Source organism: Chiloscyllium plagiosum, unplaced genomic scaffold (assembly GCF_037043375.1).
Source record: "Chiloscyllium plagiosum isolate Xiang-an unplaced genomic scaffold, Cpla_swu_hap1 HiC_scaffold_22, whole genome shotgun sequence".
NCBI classification, from domain to species: Eukaryota; Metazoa; Chordata; class Chondrichthyes; order Orectolobiformes; family Hemiscylliidae; genus Chiloscyllium; species Chiloscyllium plagiosum.
Genome location: NW_028270160.1, coordinates 20970388 through 20992166, shown reverse-complemented (window position 1 = coordinate 20992166; position 21779 = coordinate 20970388). Strand labels below are relative to the sequence as shown.

The 21779-nt window shown below is 40.5% G+C and overlaps 1 pseudogene; it reads left to right on the top strand.

The window, feature by feature from the left end:
* The window catches only part of LOC122561402 (actin-1-like), a 77795-nt pseudogene that overhangs the window by 4034 nt on the left and 51982 nt on the right, over positions 1-21779 (top strand).

Genomic DNA, 21779 nt, shown 5'->3' with positions numbered 1-21779 from the left:
TGGATGGACTAGGGTGAGTTAGATGAAGAGAAATGGCAAATTCTAAAGAGAGAAAATAAGGGAGCATAGTCCATTAGGAAAATTTGTCCATTTTTCTGCTTTAATCTTAATATAATGCTGTAACTTTATGAACAATAATATGTGTTGGACAGCTCATTGTGGAATAATGGGTACAATGCAATAAAAGGCCAGTGGAATGATATTTAATTTGAAAAAATTAACTTTACTTTGAAGAAAGGCCTAGAAGGATTTTAAGCCTTCTTTCAGTGAACAAAAAGATTTAGGGAATCCAACACAGACTACAAAAACTATAGAAGCTTTTGATGAGATAAAATTAATAAGATGGTAGCAAGGGTATTAATTGTGAATTATCATTGTGATAACCCATACAAGGCCCATGGGGAATCACTAATTAATCTCCCTGTGGATCTCATTGAGTATGAGCTCCCTTGGCAACAGGCAATGACCTGCCCAACTGGACTGATCCCTTTATAAAGCAGACCTAAGGATCTCCTGGGCTGGGACTAACCTACGTATGTTGTGAGCTGTGGCTCACTTTTGGTGTTAAACAATAAATAATCCTTTCCACTCAGGTTTCTTCAGTTATTGCAATCATGAAAATAAAAGCTGGAAATGAGGAATAAAGAAAGAATAAATGGATGGAGGGAACAGGAAGTGACTAAGGTGCCTCAGAACTATCAAATGACAGGACCATGTATTGGGAAACTGTGGAAGTGCAGGGCAGGACATTTGATCTAGTTATTGTTATGGATTGATATTCCCTAGCTAGGGCTGTGCAACCTCCCAGAATCTAGACTGAGCATATTTTGAGAGAATGGAAATCTTAAGTGCACTTTCGAACAGGGTTTACTTGCTAGAAATCCAAAGTGAGACACCTGGAAAATAAACCCAATTCCTTAATGATTAGGATTGAAGCATACTGTAGCATTTCATTAATGCTTTGTCACTCGCTTAGTGAGATTATTGTATTTGCAGTACCTCATTTTATTACACTTTTAGAGAACTTGTGGATTTTAATGTGCTGCTAATACCATTCCATGACATTTATTTAATTCATGCAGTCAAAAAAGTTAAAACATCAATTCAGGTTGTGAGGAGATTTAGCAGATGTTTTCAAGACCATGACGGGTCTACAGAGCTACATACGGGAAAATGTTTCTCTTGCTAGAATGCAGAATGATACCAAAATGTCGAGTTTTAATGTAGCTTAAAAGGATAAAATGATTAAAACCAAGGTAAAGTCACCAGTCTTCACTTTTTTAGTGTTTCTCTTCATCTGAGGTGTAGTGATCCTTAGGTTAAACTCAAAATTAGTTGTCTCTCTGTCTACTGAGAGAGCATCCTATGGTCTTCTGTGACCATGGCATCTGTCATTGTCAGAAGGATCGAGAAGCAAACAGCACCAATCTAAGGTGACTGGTAAAAGAACAAGAAGCAACATTTTATCCAGGGAATGGTTAGGGGACAGAATGTACAGCTTAATCCCATGATGGAGGCAGTTTCAATTGTGTCTTTAAAAAGAAAATTGGCTAATTATTCAAATAGGAAGATAAAATTGTAGGGCTGTGGAGAAAAGATGAGAGTGTGAAAGTAGATTCTTAAAGGGAGCTGGCATAAACAAGATGGAGCTCCATCCAAACTGTGGCCAATTCTTCGGTTTCTCGATCTGATATTCAGCATGAGAGATTTTCATTAACAATGGCAGAAGAGAAACAAAATTGGTTAAATAATGATCAGTTTGGGCATTAAGTGTATTTGCAGTCCACTTTGTGCCACCTGTTAAAAAAAATTATGATCTAAAGTGACAATTCAGGTTGTATGATTCACTTAGGCCCCGCAATTTGAAGAAAGGCCCTACCTCTGGAAATGGCAGGTTCTTTTTCTGCTTTCCCTGTAGAAACATGGGTTCATCAGCGTTAAAAAGGTGGTAATTCTACTGAACTAATTTTGGTATGTCTGACTTAATAGGAATTTTTAACCAAGTTCCATTGAGAACTAAATCGACAAAGTCCATTGTTGGTAGAATTTTCAGAAGAAATTCGGTAGGATTCTATGGAAAAGATTGTTGGCTAAATTTGAGGAGGGTGGAATTTAAGGTGACGTCATAACATAGAAAGAGCTTTAGTCTGAAATTGGATTCAGAGAGTTGGGCAATAAGGATATTTCTTAGACCTTATTGAGCAATTCCAAATGAAGTCATAGAGGGATTGTTCTTCAGGTCCCAAGTATTCACTCTCTGTGTAGATTAAATAAATTTGGAAATAGAGTACTGGTTTACTGATGAAAGTAAACCAGCAAGTATTGTCTTAGAGTCATAGAGTCATACAGCATGAAAACAGACCCTTTGGTCTGACTAGTCAATACTGTTCATACTAGTTAATACCAACCTAAACTAGTCCCACCTGCCTGAGTTTGGCCCATATCCCTTCAAACGTTTCTTATTCATGTACTTATTCAAATGTCTTTTGAATGTTATAACTGTACCCACATCCACCATTTCCTCTAGAAGTTCATTCCACACACTAACCACCCTGTGTAAAAAAGTTGCCCCTCATGTCTTTTTTAAATCTTTCTCCTCTCACCTTAAAAATATGTCCCCTAGTCTTGAAAGTCCCCACCCTAGGGAAAAGACATCTGCCATTCACCTTATTTATACACCTCATGATTTTATAAATCTTTGTAAGATCACCCCTCAACCTCCTATCCTCAAGTAAAAATGTCCCAGCCTACCCAGTCTCCTTATAACTCAAGCCCTCCCTTCCTGGCAACTTCCTGGTAATCCTTTCCATAGAGTCATATGGCACAGAGACAGGCTCTTTGGCCCAAACTGTTCCATATCAACCAAAATGTACATTCACACTAACCCTATTTTCCTGCACCTTCTAATCCTTTCCTATCCATGTGTTTGTCCAAGTGCCTTTTAAATGCTGTTAATGTACCGGCCTCAACCACTTCTGCTGGCAGCTCATTCCATACCACCCTCTGTGTAAAAACATTGCCCCTCAGGTTCCCTTTTATTCTTTCCTTTCTAACCTTAAATTGATGCCCTCTTGTCCTTGGTTCCCCAACCCTGCATTCACTCTAACCATGCCTCTCGTGATCATATACACCTCTATAAGATTCTGCCCTCAGTCTCCTATGCTCTAAAGAACAAAGTCCTAGCTTGTCCAACCTCTTCCTATAACTCAGACCTTTGAGTGCAGGCAACATCCTTGCAAATTTCTTCTGCACTCTTTCCAGTTTAATAACATCCTTCCTATAGGAAGATGACCAAAACTGAACACAGTACTCCAGAAGAAACCTGACCAATGTCCTGTAAAATCTCAACATAACATCCCAATTGATATAATCAAAGGCAAGCATGCTAAATGCTTGCTTAACCACACGTCTACATGTAACTTAAACTTCAAAGAATTATGTACCTGAACTGACTATGAACATTGAACTCAAGGAAAATTAACTTCAAAATATGGATACATTGAGTGGGTGGCATGATTGATGCAGGTTGATGTAACAAAGTGTGAGGTAGTTACTTTTGGACATAAAAATGTCAGAAGACGGGTTAAGTTAAGAAAGGAAGCTCTCGTCATACATGTCCCTAAGAATGTAAAAGCTTAGGTTATGGTAATGGGTAGAAAAAGCTATTGTAAGTATTACAGGATTCTGAACTTAACTTGACCAGACCAGATACAGAATCAAAATGTAACCATCATCACAATTATATAAAGGAATGGCCAGACCCTTTATATTTAATTTGATGTGTATCACCTTAGAAAAGATACATCATCACTGATGAAAGTTCAAAGGTATTTCTCTAAATTGGTAACTGGGATGAATTGACTAAACTCTAGTAGAGTGAATTTATTATATTCCCTGGAGAAGCAAAGGTTAATGGTTAATCTGATAAAAGGGATTGACATAGTTGACAAGGAATGACTCTATTCTTGAGTAGACAAATCCATTCCAAAGGGTCTGAATTTCAGGATTTGAGTTTAAACCATCTACATTGAGTCCAGGAACAATAGAAAAGGTTATGAAAATGTGGAATGGAATGTAATTAACGAAAAAGATCTTCATGATTTAGCAGGTTTGGGTAGACAAATGATTATAGATTTAAATAAAACAATCTACGAGGTTATATTGATAAATCCAACTACTCACATGCCACAGTACTATTCACATTTGATAATTCAACAATACACAAATAATTCACCATGTTTCTGAAGAAGCTATCCAATAAGTACGTTTGTTTCATCCATGGTGATATTTAAATTACTTGCCAGGCACAATGATTGCTATTCAGTACAAAAGATATACCATAACCAAATTTAAGAGCAATAAACATATATCTCACTACTTGGTAATAGTTTTGACTTATTAGAGAGAGAACTTTTTTGTACTAATCTAAAATAGAAAGTAATTTGTTCATGGCTAGTTAATAAATAGGATTCTCCAAATTTATTAGTTGCATATTACAACAAGTGTATTTCCACAAAAGCAATTCTTTTGGACCATGCATACTTCAGGCGATGTTTAAACCCATTGGCAGTCAAGAAAACTCGGTTAAATTTGTAGATTTGCAGGTATGTCAAAGTAGACCTGATTTATGGAGAGAAAGTTTAATTTTATTGTAATTGCTGTAACATTCAATTCAACAGATTTTAGAATGTACTTTAAAATGTTATAAATAAAATATATTTTGGAAAAAATATTAAATTCATAACTGATATTAAATGAGGGATATAGAGTCAAAAGAGGAAGCCAAAGTATTGTAGAATAAAGGAAAGGTACAAGTAGACCAAGCATTGGTAGATGTGATTGAATGTAGACAAGTCCATAGAATCACATTCATTAAATAACAACAGGCAACATATATACATCATGTATAATGTTCAAATAGCTAAAGATGAAGTTGAAAGACTTCTCAGAGTCTTAGAACAAATACCCACTATTGCAATTTACAAAGTGAATACAATGCTGCATTACTCAATCAAAACAACAGAATATAAATATATATTACTTGGAAAGGACACATTTCTATTAGATACAAGAATTGAAAATGTCACATCAACTTAATAGCAATGCGGTACAAAGGTTAGAGGGAAGCAGATGCAAAAATAACCTTCAAAAGGGAATTAATAAATACTCGAAGAGAGGAGATTTAAGCCTTTTGCTATGGAGAAAGAGCAGGTGATTGAAACTAATTTGATGGTTTAGTAAGATCAGGTCTACACTTGTTTGAGTAAATATTGCGATGCTTTAAAAATGGAACTATACACTAGGGATGGTAAGTGAGGATATCTTCAAGAACCCATCAGGCTAGAGCTCTAGTTTCTTCGGATCTGATGTCATTACGATGTGGCTCTTTCTTATGCCGGCTCAATAACTATTCCTACAGTGAGAGTATAATTCACATTTTACTTCACAGATAGGCCTTTCAAAGAATGGCAATGCTGACTTCTATCGATATTCAATGACTTGACCAGATGGAAAGGTGCATATTTGAACTGTTGTTAGAGGTCAAAGAGAAATATTGTTTTGCTCTTGAAACCATTTCTATCCTGAGTGCACAAATTTCATTTGGAAGTCCACCACAAACATCAATTCCTCAACAAGCACAAAGAACTAAAGTTGGATATTAATAGTTGTGGCAGACTGTTGGGTGTGAGGTGTGCCTGATGGGATTAAATCCTGATCCAGCAGCTACCCACTGTTGGGCTTCCCAGCTCCTGTGAAGTGAATTACCTCCATTAAACCTTATTCCAGGGTGGATAATCCATCCCTCATGTGTAAGGAGAGAATATTGACCCTTGTGTATCTAAAAAAAATGCTTCTATGAATTTTCCATCACATTGGAAGGGAGAGATCAATGATTATAGAAGGCATAGCAAAGCAATGTCATCTTTTTGAAGAAATTGATTCAACACTGTCAAGCTAGAGATGAACATGCAGGGCAAAAGAACCACCAAATAAAATGATGAGTGCACACCGAAGGAGGCCATTCAACCCATCCTATCTGTGCAGGCTCCCTACAAGGGTAACTCTATTTGTCCTACTCTATTCTGGAATAACTCTGAAATAGTTTTCTCTTCAGATGCTTTTCTTAAATCCCTTTTGAAGATCACAATTGAATTGTCCTCTGCCACTTTCTTGAGAAACACATTTTATCTCCTCACTACTTGATGTGTTAAGAATGCTTTTCCTTTGGCTGTTTTTACATATTTCATGTATTAGCTTAAATCGACATCCTCGAGTTCTCAACCCTTTCATCAAAAAGAACAGTTTCTCACCATATACTCTATCTAGCCACTAATGATTTTGGACACATTAGGAGAGGGTATCATCTACATTCTCAAACTTACATAGGCATCAATCTTCTGAAGCCACTAGGAATAATTCTGATCGTGATGTCTTCATCTTCGTAATGCCGATGAAGCTCATTCAGTGGAAGTTATCAACTTTAGAAGTTGAAGCATCTCATGTGGATGATTTAGATAGTCATGTACAAGGTTAGGGGTTAGGTGAAGCACCAATGAATTAGAGCAATGGCACATGGTGAATGAGGATCTGGAGACCTCATATTAGAGAGTGAGAGTTTTCCTTCCCCTACAGCACATAGTACATAACAACATAAGAACTAGGAGCAGAAGTAGGCCGTCCGGCCCTTTGAGCCTGCTCCACAATCCAATAAGTTTATGGCCAATCTTTTCATGGACTCAGCTCCATTTACCTACATTTTCACCATATCCCTTAATTCCTCTATTTTTCAAAGAAGTATCTACCTTAGCTTTAAAACGGTACTGATGTACCGTTAACTACTTCCCTGGGCAAGGAATTCCATAGATTAACAACCCTCTGTGTGAAGAAGTTCCTTCTCAGTTTAGTTCTAAACCTGCTTCCTCTAATCTTGAGGCCATGCTCTCTTGTCCTAGTTTCACCTGCTAGTGGGAACATCCTATCTATTTCTCGTTTATCAATTCCCCTCAAAATTTTATGTTTCTGTAAGATCCTCCCTCATTCTTCTGAATTCCAATGAATATAATCCCAAGCTACTCAGCCTCTCCTCATAAGCCAACCTTCTCAACTCTGGAATTAACCTAGTGAACCTCCTCTTCACCCCCTCCAGTGCCAGTACATCCTTTCTTAAATAAGGAGATCAAATCTGCACACAATACTCCAGGTGTGACCTCACTAGCACCTTGTAAAGCTGTAACATTACCTCTCTGCTTTTAAACTCAATCCCTTTAGCAATGGAAGGACAAAATTCCATTTGCCTTCCTAATTACCTGTTGTACCTGCAGACCAACCTTCCGCAATTCATGCACAAGGTCACCCATGCCCTTCTGCAAATCAGCATACTCCAACTTTTTACCATTTAAGTAATAATCTGTTTTGCTGTTACTCCTACCAAAATGTATTACTTCACATTTATTAACATTGTATTCCATTTGCCAGACCTTTGCCCACTCACTCAATGTGTCTATGTTCCTCTGCAAAGTTTTACAGTCCTTTGCACACTTTGCTCTGCCACTCATCTTAGTGTCATCGGCAAATTTTGACGCAGTACATGTGGTCCCCAACTCCAAATCATCTATATAAATTCTAAATAATTGAGGCACACCACTAGTCCCTGATTACCAACCAGAATAGCACTCATTTATCCCCATTCTTTGCTTCCTGTCAGTCAACTAATCTTCTATCCACACTAATACACTACTCCAACACCATGCATCCTTATCTTATGCAGCAGCCTCATGTGCAACACCTTGTCAAAAGACTTTTGGAAGTCTAGGAACATCACATCCACTGGGTCCCCATTGTCCACCTTGCTTGAAATGTCTTCATAGAATTCCAAAAGATTTATGAAGCATGACCTGCCCTTCATGAACCCATGCTGCATCTGTAGAATGGGACAATTTATTTTGAGATGCCCTGTTATTTCTTCCCTGATAATAGACTCAAGCATCTTCCCCACTACAGAGGTTAAGCTAACTGGTCTATAATTCGCCATTTTTTGTCTACTTCTCTTTTTAAACAGTGGCATCACATTTGCTATTTTCCAATCTGCTGTGACTGCCCCAGAGTCCAGTGAATTTTGGAAAATTACCATAAGTTCACCTGCTCTTTCTCCCACCATCTCTTTTAGTACAATGGGATACATTCCAATAGGACCCACAGACATGGCAATGCAGACCCAGATCTGAAGGATGCTTGATCCAATGGAGAAAACCCCTGAGCACCAGAAATTGCTGCACATCTGAGACAACTAATCTCGACAAAATGACTATATGATAATGCCTGCAGCACACTGACAGGTCTCGATAGTGAATAATGGTGGCTCCTGACTCATCATAGTGTTTTTGAGAAACTACAAAGCAACATGGGTCACTGTGGATGTGCTGCACTTAGATTTCCAGAAGGCACTTAACCCATTAAAGATTACTGCACCAAATAATTGGCTCATAGTGGGTGAATAACATATTGACATAGATAGAAGGTTGACTCACTAACAGAAAACAACAAGCGTAAATGTGTCATTTTCAGGTTGGTGAGATGCAATGAGTGGAGTGCCACAAGGATTAGTGCTGGAAACTCCATCATTTACAATCTATATCAATGACTGGAGAATGTGTGGATGCTAAATTTGCTGATGATACTAAGATAATAAGTAAGTTGTGAAGAGCTTATAAGCAGTCTGCAAAGGGGATATAGGTGAAGTGAGTGGGTAATAACTGGCAGATGGAGTCTCGTCTGGAAAAACATGATATTGCCCACTTTTGCATGAAGACTAGAACAGAAGCATGTTTTTTTTTAAAGTGGAAAGTGATTGCAGAAATCCAAGACAGATCTGAGAAATCCGGGTATCCTGTTAGATAAATTACAAAACTTTGGTAGCTGGTATAGCAAATGATTAGGAACGCAAATGGAATTATGGCTCTTCTTGCGAGGGGAATGGAATATGAAAGTAAAGTTTTTTTAAAAAAAACACAAATTACTGGATAAAATCAGCAGGTCTGGGTGTATCCATGGAGACAGAAACAGAATTAATGTTTCAAGTTCGGTATGACTTTTCTTCAGAGCCATAGAAATAAGAATGGCTTGCTAATGTTAGAGGACATTGGTGAGATTAAACCTTGAGTGCTGTATACAGCTCTGATCTCCTTATTTCAGCAAACACATAATTGCATTAGGAGGAGTTCAGAGAACATTCACCGAGTCATGGGATGAGGGGTTATTTTATGAGAAAGGTTGAACAATTTAGGCCAATGTCCATTTGAGTTTAAAAAAATGAGAGGTAATCTTATTGAAAGACATAAAATCCTAAATGGATATTAAAAGAATGTTTCCTTGTTCCTGCGAGAGATTAAAACTAGGATACCCATTGTAAGAACAAGAGGCCTCTCTATTAAGACAGAAATTAGGAAATTTTGTTTCTTTTGGGAAGTTGTGAGTCTGTGGAATTTTCTTTCCAAGAGAGTAGTAAAGGCGACTTCATTGAATTCTTTTAATTCAAAGGGAGATAGATTTTTGACTAACAAGGGGTTCAAAAATTATCAGTGATAGACAGGGAGTTGGAGTTGAGGCCACAGTGAGGTCAGCCATGATCTGGTTGAATGATGGAATAGATTCAAAGGGCAAAATGACTTACTCCTGTTCCTAATTCATACGTTTATGTGTTTGAGTCCAATAGCATGCACTGACTCATCTTATTCACTGCTTGATACATGTGCAGTCCACATTACAGCACCAATGTTCCCAAATGATTGTGTCAATTTCCTTGTATTAATAAAAACAATAAAATATTTAATTCTGCTATGACTTGTGTTTCACTTCACTTTTTCCAATTTTCTTTTTGTCCTGAAAATGCTTGATCATGGCAGAGAGTCCAAGGACAACAACAATCCTCTAGTTTCCCATCCAAGAAGCAGTTCTTAGCTTGGATGCCAGAGGGCTGTTTGAACACTGAGATGTTAAAACTAATTGAAATGGCCCAACTGAGAATAGTCAACTCAGCACAGATCAAGAACTGGATGTGAGACATTTCTCACTTGTATGATCTGATTTTATATTGACCAGGGAAGCATGGTGGCTCAGTGGTTAGGACTGTTACCTCACAGTGCCAGGGACCTGGGTTCCACTCCACCCTTGGGCGAGTGCCTGTGTGGAGTTTGCGCATTCTCCCCGTGTCTGCCGGGGTTTCCTCCAGGTGCTCCGGTTTCCTCCCACAGTCTGAAGATGTGCAGGTTGGGTGCATTGGCCATGCTAAATTGCTTGATATGTCCAGGGATGTGCAGACTAGATGGATTAGCCATGCAGGGATAACATAGGGGTGTAGGTCTGGGTGGGATGCTTTCAAAGGGTTGGTGTGGACTTGATGGGTGCTGAAAGATACCCTACCCTTGTGCCATTTCCCTGGCTTCATCCCACCCCTGGGTCAAAGGTCATAGGGTAAACCTAACACATATGCTAGTGGTCTATTGGGAAGATTAAAGCTAATTAGTGGGATTGTCCAGTTTGCCCTCAAGTTGCTGTCGGTGGTGGGAGGTGGGTCTAACTGCTTGGAGAGAGCTTTCTATTGGCAGACTGGGTCAATGGGTGAGGTAAAGGACTATAGACCCTGCCTGGGTGCTGCAGTCATCATAGACCACTCTACAGAGCAATTCAGCAGAACAGTGGCTATCCTTATCCTTAAAATAGATTGGCAGAGTATTATTTTACTGCTGCTATGTTGGAAAGGTTGATACACAAAAGGACCAGTCATTAAAACACCAGTCATTAAAAGTAAGCATTCAGATGCAGAACATGGCTAGGAAGGTTCATGGCATGGTGGCCTTCCTTGCAAGAGAGTTTGAGTGCAAGTGCAAGGACATCTTATTTCAGGGCCTTTGTGAGACCATATCTGGAGTACTGTGTGCAGTTTTGGTCTTTTAACCTACAAAAAGATATTCTTGCCACGGAGGGATTGCAGGGAATTTTCACCAGAACGATTCCTGGGATGACAGCTTTGTCATATGAGAAAAGATCGGGTCAATTGGACCAGAGATTCACTGGAGTTTGGAAAAGTGAGAAGGAGTCTCTATGAAACATTGAACTCTGATAAGGCTGGACAGACTGGAAGCAGGGATGATGCTTTTCCTGGTCAGAGGGTCCAGAAAACGAGGGAACAGTTTCAGAACTGTTGTGCTGTTTCAGACTGAGATGAGAAGTTTCTTCACTCAGAAAATGGTGAAGCCATCAAATTCTCTGCCACAGAAAGCCGTGAAGACCCAGTCACCAAATATTTTTGAGAAATTTCTAGACGATAAAGGTACCAACGGACATGGGAAGGGAGTGGGAATAGGGGATCAGTCATGATCGTGTTGAAGGACAGCATGAGTTCAATGGGCCAAATGGCCTACTCTTGCTATTTTCTGCGGATGATGTGGGTTATGGTGGGAGTTGTGTCATAGAGGGCAAGTAGGGTGAATGGTGTCAGGGGTTGGCGTGAGTAAGTGGGGAAGAAAATGGGAGCATGGCTTTGAGACTGGCAGAGCATGAGTCTTGGTGGGAGATGGGTGCAGTAACAGAGACAGGGAGAGTGTGAGGCGTGACAGAGAAGATGGTGATCTTCCTCCCTGTGCTGAGACCCTATTGACCCAGGTGATAACATGGCACCAGGTTGGCATGGTCTGGTGTTGTTGCCTCCTCTGCTGGTCCTGGGGGAGAGGTGGCACCTTTGCACTACCCCCTCCACCAGGACTTTCAGGTCCCTGCCCAGCAAGATGCAAAATTTACCCTTGGTTGGGGCGAATGTCATTGAATTATTGGAAGTTTGGTTGCAACTTTGGTCCCCCTGCTATAGGAAGATGTTGTGAAACTTGAAAGAGTTCAGAAAAGATTTACAAAAATGTTGCCGGGGTTGGAAGGTTTTAGCTATAGGGAGAGGCTGATTAGGCTGAGGCTGTTTTCCCATGCAGTGTCAGAGACTGAGGGGTGACCTTATAGAGGTTTATAAAATCATGAGGGGCATGGATAGGATAAATAGAGAAGGTCTTTTCCCCAGGAGGAATCCACACCTAGAGGGCATAGGTTTAAGGTGAGAGGGGAAAGATACAAAAGAGACCTAAGGGTAATGTTTTCACGCAGATGGTGGTGTGTGTATGGAATGAGCTGTCAGAGGAAGTAGTGGAGGCTGGTACAATTACAACATTTAAAAGGCATCTGGATGGGTATATGAATGGGAAGGCTTTAGAAGAATAGGGTCAATGCTGGCAAATATGATGAGATTTGTTTAAGATATCTGGTCGACATGGACAAGTTGGATCAAAAGGTTTATTTCCATGGTGTATATCTCTATTACTCTATGACTGATGGTGTTTATCTGGAATGAGAAGGGGCCTTTAAAGATGATGCCAGCACCAAGGATCTCAATAGGTCCTGGGTTTTCCCAACAGTGCTGAATAGTGCTACGAATGGTGCGTGGGAAGACAGGGATACAATGGAATGAGTGAGACTCCTTGGAGGCAGGGTAGTTAGTTAATGAGGTGATATTAAAAATAAAAAAACTGTGGATGCTGGGAATCTGAAACAAAAAGAGAAACTCAGCATCTGTGGAGAAAAAAAAAATCAATTAATGTTTCGAGTCTTGCATCCCTTCGCTAGAAGTAAGAATAGCCAACAAAGCATGATATTTATGCTGAGAATGGGGTGTAGGGTGTGGATATGATGAGATAAGTTTCTTTAGATAAGCCAAAAAAAAACTCACAAGGCCTCAAACTGAGAAACCCTCCAGAAAAATCAAAGCAAATTGGCATTTAGCCAAAAAAAGTAAGCGTCATCCCTATGTTTTGATATTACCATCAGAGTATATCACATTTCATTGATTCATGTATTCTGGCCTGTACAGTAGAGATCAGGTTGTGGACTGGTTTAAATAAATCTCTCAAATAGCCCTACTGTCACAACTCTTAGGGAATGATTTAACCTTCTCTTGATTTGAATTGAATACAGGTTGTGTATATTCAACAAGCCAATGGCCGTAATTTGTAGCAGATAACATTTTCGGGAAAGGCGAAGAATCTGTATCCATTGTGGAAAAAGAAATGCAACTAGGAATTGGATAAAAAAGGAAAAGACAGAAACTCTGTTAGTTTAAGAAAATAACAATGAGCATTTTATAAACATCTAAAGAGGAAAGGACAGTGTGATATTCGGATGCAGACTATTCATCTTTATTCTTAGACATGAACCTTTTCTCCTTCAGATGTTAATTAGCTGCTTTTCTTGTGTTATCAGACAGTTTAATATATGGCACTATGTAGCTCTTCATGACTGTGGGATTATTCTGTAAATGGTTTGCTTCATTCACCAGTTTAAAAGACAGTCAGCTGAAAGAAACAGTTAGTACCTTCACATAAAATTAAATAGCCTGAGTGACCTAACCCACTGCTCTTCACTTTTAGCTCCACCAAGCTGTTTGCACGATCCTGAATCATGAGTTAATTTTTCTGTGGGCTCAAATCATCTAAGAGGTGGAGTTTCTCCCTTTTTGTTAACCCCACTTCCCATTAGGTTTGTAGTGGCCAACGTCACAATGTTTACATGACCACAACTAATTCAGTGCAGTTGACTGATTAGAATGAGCCCAAATTAGTTGCTGCCATGTAAATGGGGTAAAAAGTGGTTTTAAATTGGAATCAGGAGGTAGGAGTTGTTCCTGCAGACTTCACATCAGAGCAGGTTAATTTACGCTGTTTAGTTAGTGTGTATTAATTCAGAACAGCTGTAGATTTAAAGCAAATCTAAATTTATGGTTGCAGTGTAAACACAGCTTCAGATTACAGATAATGTTATCCACAGAATAATGCAAATAGTACCATGCATCCCACAAACTACTTGAGCTGCAGGAAATTATGTCATTAGCATAGATGTTTTCATTTTATGATGATTATATTGTATTGTCAGGGTCTTGATCTTGATGAAACACAGATGATCAGAGGCATTTTGGTATACAGTCCGCTGAAGAAATAATGGAAAAACAAAATACTGCGGATGCTGGGAATCTGAAATAAAAACAGAAAACGCTGGGGAGACTCACCAGACAGCAATGTGGAGAGAGAAGCAGAATTTGCATTTGAAGTCCCATATGATTCCTCTTCAGAACGTGTAAGTCAGAAGAAGATTTCTGGAGCAGAATCAAATTGAAACATTAACTCTGTTTCTCCACAGCTTCTGCCACTGAATGAGTTTCTCTGGCATTTTATGCTTCCAAGGACCAAGCGTCTGAATATTACAGTAGTAATGAGGCTATTGGCGTGCACTGTTGCTAAGGAGTAAATTGAACAGCAACTTCTATTATTTGCATATGTGTAGTTAAAACAGTGACATCAGAGGGTTGCTACCACATTGTTCAATTTTTCCACAGGCTCTCACTGGGAATCTCAGAATTCAGGAATATACTACAATATAAATATCCTTGATATTTATTAAACATGCATGTCCATTCACATGTAAGTAATTTTTAACAACATGATAAGTTTTAATTATGAACAAACAACATCTCTGCCACTGACATTTTACTTCATTTATTTTAAAACTCTCATTGCTTCTGATTTTAATGGGCCCTGAGTTCAGGAATTTTCTTCTAAACCTATGTGATTGTCTATTTCTTTTGCCTTACTTAACACATTCTTGAAATCTACATCTTTGACTAAGTTTTAAATGAAGAATTTACCCTAAAATATCTTAGTGTCAGATTTTGTTTGACAATAGTTCTGTGAAATGCTTTGGAACATTAAAGATACTTTATATAAATACATCTTGTTGTTACTGTTGGAAATTGTAAAAACAAAACACTTTTGCTATTTCATTTGGTCTGTTTCTTTTCTTTAATCTGAGCTTTCTTTTCTGTATTTTGTATTCGATAAATGATTTTAAATTGAATTAAATTTTATAATTTAAACTTCTTGGTTTAGCCTCTGCAAATGTAATATCAGCTCTCAGAATCAGGTGGAAGATTAAAAAATTAATGAGACAGGAACTGAGCCCACTCTAAACAGAGGAAGGCCAAGACCATCATCCAACAGTCAGGCTTCTTGGAGTCATTTGGGAAACCATCTTGAAGGTCGGAGGAGTTACTAATGGTACTTGTATGTTGCTGCCTGTTGCATGTGAGCATCTGACTGCCTCTGTGGATAGGGTGGAGCTGCCATGGAGAGCCTGGTCTAGCACCCTCACTGTCTGACGGACACATACGGAGACTCACAGACAGTGATCCCGGAGAAAACACGATCCCAGAGAATGATCCCTGCGAAAATAAAATCCTAGAGAATGATGTCAGAGAGAACACAATCCTGGGGAGAACACAATCCCAGGCAGTGATCCAGGAGGGAACACAATCATAGTCAGTGATCCTAGAGAGAACGCCATGTCAGAGGGTGATTCCAGACAGAACATGATCCCAGACAATGATCTGAGAGAATACATGTGAGGTGCTCCATTTTGGTAAGGCAAAGGGCAGGACTTACACAGTTAATGGTAGGGCCCTGGGGAGCGTTGCCAAACAAGGAGACCTATGGGTGCAAATGCATAGTTCTTTGCAACTGAAGTTGCAGGTAGACAAAGTGGCAAAGTGCTTGCCTTCATTGGTCAGAACATTGAGTATAGGAGTTAGGGCATCAGGTTGTTTCCAAACGGTACATAGGTGAGGCCACTTTCAGAATACTGCATATAGTTTTGGTCACCTTTCTTTAGAAAAGGTGTTGTTCAACTTGAAAGGATTCTGAAAAATTAAAATGTTGTTGCTGGGACTGGAGGATTTGAACTATCGGGACTGGCTGGACAGGTGGGGGCTTTCCTCCCTGAAGTGTCAGAGGCTGAAGGGTGACCTATAGAGGTTTATAAAATCATGAGAGGAAAGGATAGTGTAAATAACCATGGCCTTTCCCCCAGGGTGGGGGGAGTCCAAAATTGGAGAGTATAGATTTGAGGTGAGAGGAGAAAGATTTAAAAGAGGAGCAACATTTTCACTCTGAGAGTGGTGATTATATGGAATGAGTTCAATTGTATGAAAGTGGGTTCAAATACAGCATTTAAAAAGGCATCTAGATGGATATGTGAATAGGAAGGGTTTAGGAGGATAAGGGCCAAATGCTGACAAATGGGACTGGGTCAGATTGAGATGTCTGGTCAGCATGCATGATTTGGACCCTGAAGGGTCTGTCTCTATGCTGTCTGTCTCTATGACTCTATGACATGCACCACATTCCTCCACCGATTGGGACTGAACACCAACCAAAGGCAACAGGGGGATGGAGAAACTTGACACAACTCCCTCTCAAGGACAGGCCAGTGCTGGTACACACCCAACTGGAGGAGAAACCACATTGATTCATACAGCATGGAAACAGATCCTTCAGTCCAACTAGTCCATGCCAACCATGTTCCCAAACTAAACTGGCCCCACTTGCCTGTGTTTGACCCATATCCCTTAAAAACATTATTATTCATGAACATATCTACATGTCTTTTAAATGTTGTAACTGTATCTGCATTCACCATGTTCTTTGGCAGTTCATTCCATACATGAACCATTCTCTGTGTAAAAACATTGCCTCTCATGCCCTTTATAATCTTTCTCCTCTTACCTAAAACATATGCCCCCTCGTTTTGAACTCCCCCACCCTACAGAAATCAAGCCTTGTCATTCGCCTTATCTATGCCCTTCATGATTTTATAAACCTCAATAAGGTCAGCCCTCAATCTCCTACTCTCCAGGGAAAAATAGTCCCAGCCTCTCCTTATAACTCAAACCTCCATTCCCAGCAATGTCTTGGTAAATCTTTTCTGAACTCACTCCAGTTTAATTTAATATCCTTCCTACAACAGGGTGACCAGAACTAGAGGTAATACGCCAGAAAGGGCCTCACCAACTTCCTACACAACCTCAACGTGACATCCCAACTCCTATACTTAAAGCCTGATCAATGAAGGCAAGCGTGCTATATGCCTTCTGAATAGGAGGGAAAGAATGGAAAATCTTACAAGGCACAAGGATGGCACCAGTGACACTTTATTATAAATATGCTGTTGCAATTGTAAATGTGTTCACTTTTCATCATCATCCGCATGAATGACTGTTGTTAAAGCTACAACTACAAGAATTAAGATAGACAGGCCAGCAAACTTTAGCATCACACGAGATTCTAATCCTGTCAGGGCAACAGGAATCCTGTCCATTATGCTTCGACTAATATGAAACATTGTGATTGAATAAGCATCAGATGTTGTGAAAGCTTCCATCCATTTCCAACCTTAACTTTTATTAAACAGCATGAACTACATTGAAAGATCAAATTGTTAAGCTGCATTTGCAATTGGGATTATTCAGGGGAGACTGGCTTCAGCTGCATTAAAATGTTTACAGTCAGTGGAAGGTGATGCCATGCACCTCAGTTCCATTGAACAGCATTCACAAAGCATCCTTACTGCACTGTGTTGGTCATCACTGCTGCACTGTAGGATGCTGAAGGTGCTGTTCCATCTGAGGAATGTCCTCATGTTCTTACTCAGTAAAATGCTGCACCTCTCATGAATCATTATCATCCAACATAGAGCCTTGGTGTGTCTTCCAGATGTGTGGAGCAGAAATTCCAAAGATTATTGTTGTGCTTGGTCTGTTGGGTACAAGGAGAACCTCTCAGATAGAATGGAAACCTGATGTAAGGGACCATCCTACATCCTTTATAGGCCCCAGTGGAAGAAGGTAGACAATTGCAGGTTGCATTATGACATAGCATTCTGACCATCTCCTCTGGACAAATCATGATGCCACTGCCCCTCTGTCATCCACATGGAGAAAGTCAGGATGGCAGATGCTAGAGATCAGAGTGATGCTGGAAAAGTACAGCCGGTCAGGCAGCATCTGAGGATCAGGAGAATCAATGTTTCAGGCAGAAGCCCTTCATCAGGAATGAGGCTTGTGGGCCAGGGGTGGGGAGGGAGGGGGAGAGCAGTGAGGCTGGGTGGAAGGTAGCTGAGAATGCAATAGGTAGCTGAAGGTGGGGGTGATAGGTCAGAGAGGAGGGTGGTGTGGATAGATGGGGAGGAAGATGGACAGGTAGGACAGATCAAGAAGGCAGTGCTGAGTTGGAAGGTTGGATCTGGGATAAGGTGAGGGGCCCATCACCCCGTAGCTGAACACTTTAACTCCCCCTCCCACTCCTCCATCACCAGAACCTTATCACACACCTCCTGGAGGAAGAATGCCTCATCTTCTACCTTGGGAGTCTCCAACCAAGTTGGATCAATGTGGATTTCACCAGTTTCCTCATTTCTTCTCCTCCACCTTATCCACCTATTGTACTCTCAGCTACCTTCCCTCTAGTCCCACCCATCCCATTTATCTCTCAGCCCTCTTGACCCACAAATCTCATTCCTGATGAAGAGCTTATGCCCAAAAGATCGATTCTTCTGCCCCTCAGATACTGCATGACTGGCTGTCCTTTTCCAGCCCCACACCCTCGACTCTCATCCACATGACATCCCATGGAAGATTTGTGACTGTGGTCCTCGTGCATCTCTCCAAATAATTAGTGCACCTAGGGCTCCACAGGAAAACGTCGATGGACATCCACTGGTGGTCGATGCTACTCATAAGCTTCCAGATGCATGCTTTCCTCATCCATTCATTAAACATCTCTTAGTGCAACAGCCACAGAGAGGACCATAGTTCCTGTGCCTAGATCCAGTTGGGGAGGTTCCAATCAGCATTTGTGAGCAAACAAAGCAGCTCCTCTGTAATGTCATTATTCAGCAGTCACTGCATACACAATGGTCTTTGACTCACATGCTGCAAACATTGGGAATTGGAAGCCTCCTACAAGGAGGCAGTGGGATGCCTCTACGTTGCACAATGTATACTGTTGTCCTGATTAAATATTTGTTGCTTAAGCTTTTAGTGCACATACTGCAGAAGACAGTACACCTGTCAGCAATAATGTAAACCTCTGTACCCACTCCAAACCCCACATTTTTCAAGAAAGGCAACATTACATCGAGGATAACGGAGTAAACAATTCATAGCCGAAGGTGTGATGTGAGTAGTTCCTATACCTTGTGCAGACTGTAGAACTTTGGAAGGTGGCAGTAACTTTAACAAGTAATATGGATCTTTATAGCCTCTGTGGCATTATGTTTCCCTACAGCCAATAATAGGATTAATTTGTAATGCTGAATTATATGGTCAAGGTCACTTGTAGTCAGGATTTTTAGTCAAAACAACAGGTCAATGCATGAGGTCCATATACAGCATTATGTAATGACAGATGTCTTTCACCTGTACTGGGTAAGTGTATATTCAATTCCATTGCACCTTGATGGGCCTGTCATCACACAAAGGTCGAGCTTCCTTCCTCAGAGAAAATCAAAACAATTAATCTCTGGATAGGATGGTAGCCATACTCCATTTCAATTCCTCACTTGTGATTTAGATGAGGATAGAAAGCAACACAGGACATACTTCACCGACTCTCCTGCTCCTCAGATGCTGCCTGACCTGCTGTGCTTTTCCAGCGATACACTTTTCGACATGCTTCACAGAGTGAGTCACAGGCTCAGCCTCTCAGTCGAGGGGTGCCCCACCCTGAAACCCTTATGTTCCTTTCTGCCTTTCCCAACTTTGATCTTCCTCATGATCCCACCCAATCTGCTATTTAACTGATTCACCTCTCCATTTTAGCCACAGTGTCCAGGGTACAGATTAATTACACCAAACGTAATTATGCACAGACCCCAGCAAGCCAGGATAGTGGTGAACTGTCCTTTCCACAGTACTTCATGCTCTCCATGACTCTAACCCTGATATATTCAGTTGCCTCCTTTATAATCATCATTCGCTCTGCTTGCAATCTCTACAGATAAGATTAGAGTGGTGCTGGAAAAGCACAGCAGGTCAGACAGCATCCAAGGAGCAGGAAAACCGACATTTCGGACAGGGTGATGATACCTGACCTGCTGTGTTTTTCCAGAACCACTCTAATCTTGACTCTGATCTCCAGCGTCTGCAGTCCTCACTTTCACCTTGCAATCTCAACAACTGGTTTTTCCAGGTTTCCTACTATTACAGTGAGCTCCGATAAACACTTTCACTTTCAGTGGATAGGCTTTATGCCTGAACCTGGGCCACACCCCTGACCAATTTGAAAAGAGAGGATATGTCTAATTTTTCTTGACTGTGTGGGAGAATAGGAAATTGCATATAAATGACACAAGAGATGGAAATGCATGTAAATTGAGCTCTTGCTACTTCCGAGGGAGATTCTCATCTCGCCTTTCAAACCTTAGGTGGAAAATTGGAATTATTTCTCAATGTCAAGAATATTAATTTTCTGATCTTGTCACGTTTTTGTAACTGACTTCTCATTGTCCATGCCATTTCAGAGGCTGGGAAAATTCCATCCTGTGTGTCTCCTTTTTAAGAGTGTTCCTATATTTAACTACAGTCAGCTGTGGTTCCGAGGAATGCAAGCAGGTAGAGGCAGCAAGGAGGTCTGGATTCTTAAGATAAGTGTCTTTACAGCATTGCTTTGAGCCAGAAGGAGCAGCAGTGTTTACAGTGATGACTCAGTGGTTAGCACTGCTGCCTCACAGTGCCAGAGACCCAAATTCGAATTCACCCTTGGGTGACTGTGTAGAGTAAGATTGTTCCCAGATCCACATTGTCCCTGTGTCTGCGTGGTTTTCCTCCAGGTGCTCAAGTTTCCTCCCACAGTCCAAAGATGTACAGGTTAGGTGAATTGGCCATGCTAAATTGCCCATAATGTCCAGGAATGTGTAGGTTAGGTGTATTAGTCAGGGGTAAATATAGGGTAGGGGAATCGTTCTGGGTGGGCTAATCTTTGGAGGGTCGGTGTGGACTGTTGGGCTGAAGGGCCTGTTTCCACACTGTAGGGATTCTATTAAAAAGCCCAACTGGCTTACATTTTAAACTCTGTCGTACCTTCCTCCACACTACCCCACCACAGATTGGATTCCCCCCCAATCATCATCTCCATTCATACACTCCCTTTCCTTCAGTTCACAAGATCTCTCCCACCAGTAACCTCCACCAATACTACCACGAGAAACCCAACAGCAATCTTTCACTGCAGGCACAGGATTTCCAACCAGGAGGCAATCGGCCTATCAGTCAAGTTGGAAAACATGGAGAAATGATGTGGACGTTTTCAACATCTGCAGAACATTGCAGAATCCTGTACATCTGAAATTCATGTCCATAACCAACCCCATCCCATTCCAATACATACAAACGCATCAAACCCATCGTTGAGACAGGATTTGGGGCATGCATGTTGTAGGAAGTATTTTTAAATCTGATTGAATGATGAGCAAGATTGTTCCCAGATCCACCATAGGGGATGACATGCTGTTTTGATTCATTTCTTAAATTTCAAAATGTACTTTATTCATAAAAATCTTTATGTACATACACAGTCACTAAAGCAGTTTGATTCTAAAACAGTGCAGTTTTAGCATATTGAGAACAAACAAACATTGGAGTTTGACTCTTCCAACAGTTCCAAAAAGCCCAAGGTGTATCTTACTTATGCAAGATACTATTTACATACATTTGAGGCACAGGAAGGGCTAACAGCACCATTGTGCTTTGGCCATAAAGCCTTAGATGGTAGTCTTTCCCCACCATGCCTTGGCAGCAGCTGCCCCAAGCTTTAGTGCATTCCTCAGCATGTAGTCCTGGACCTTGGAGTGTGCCAGTTTGC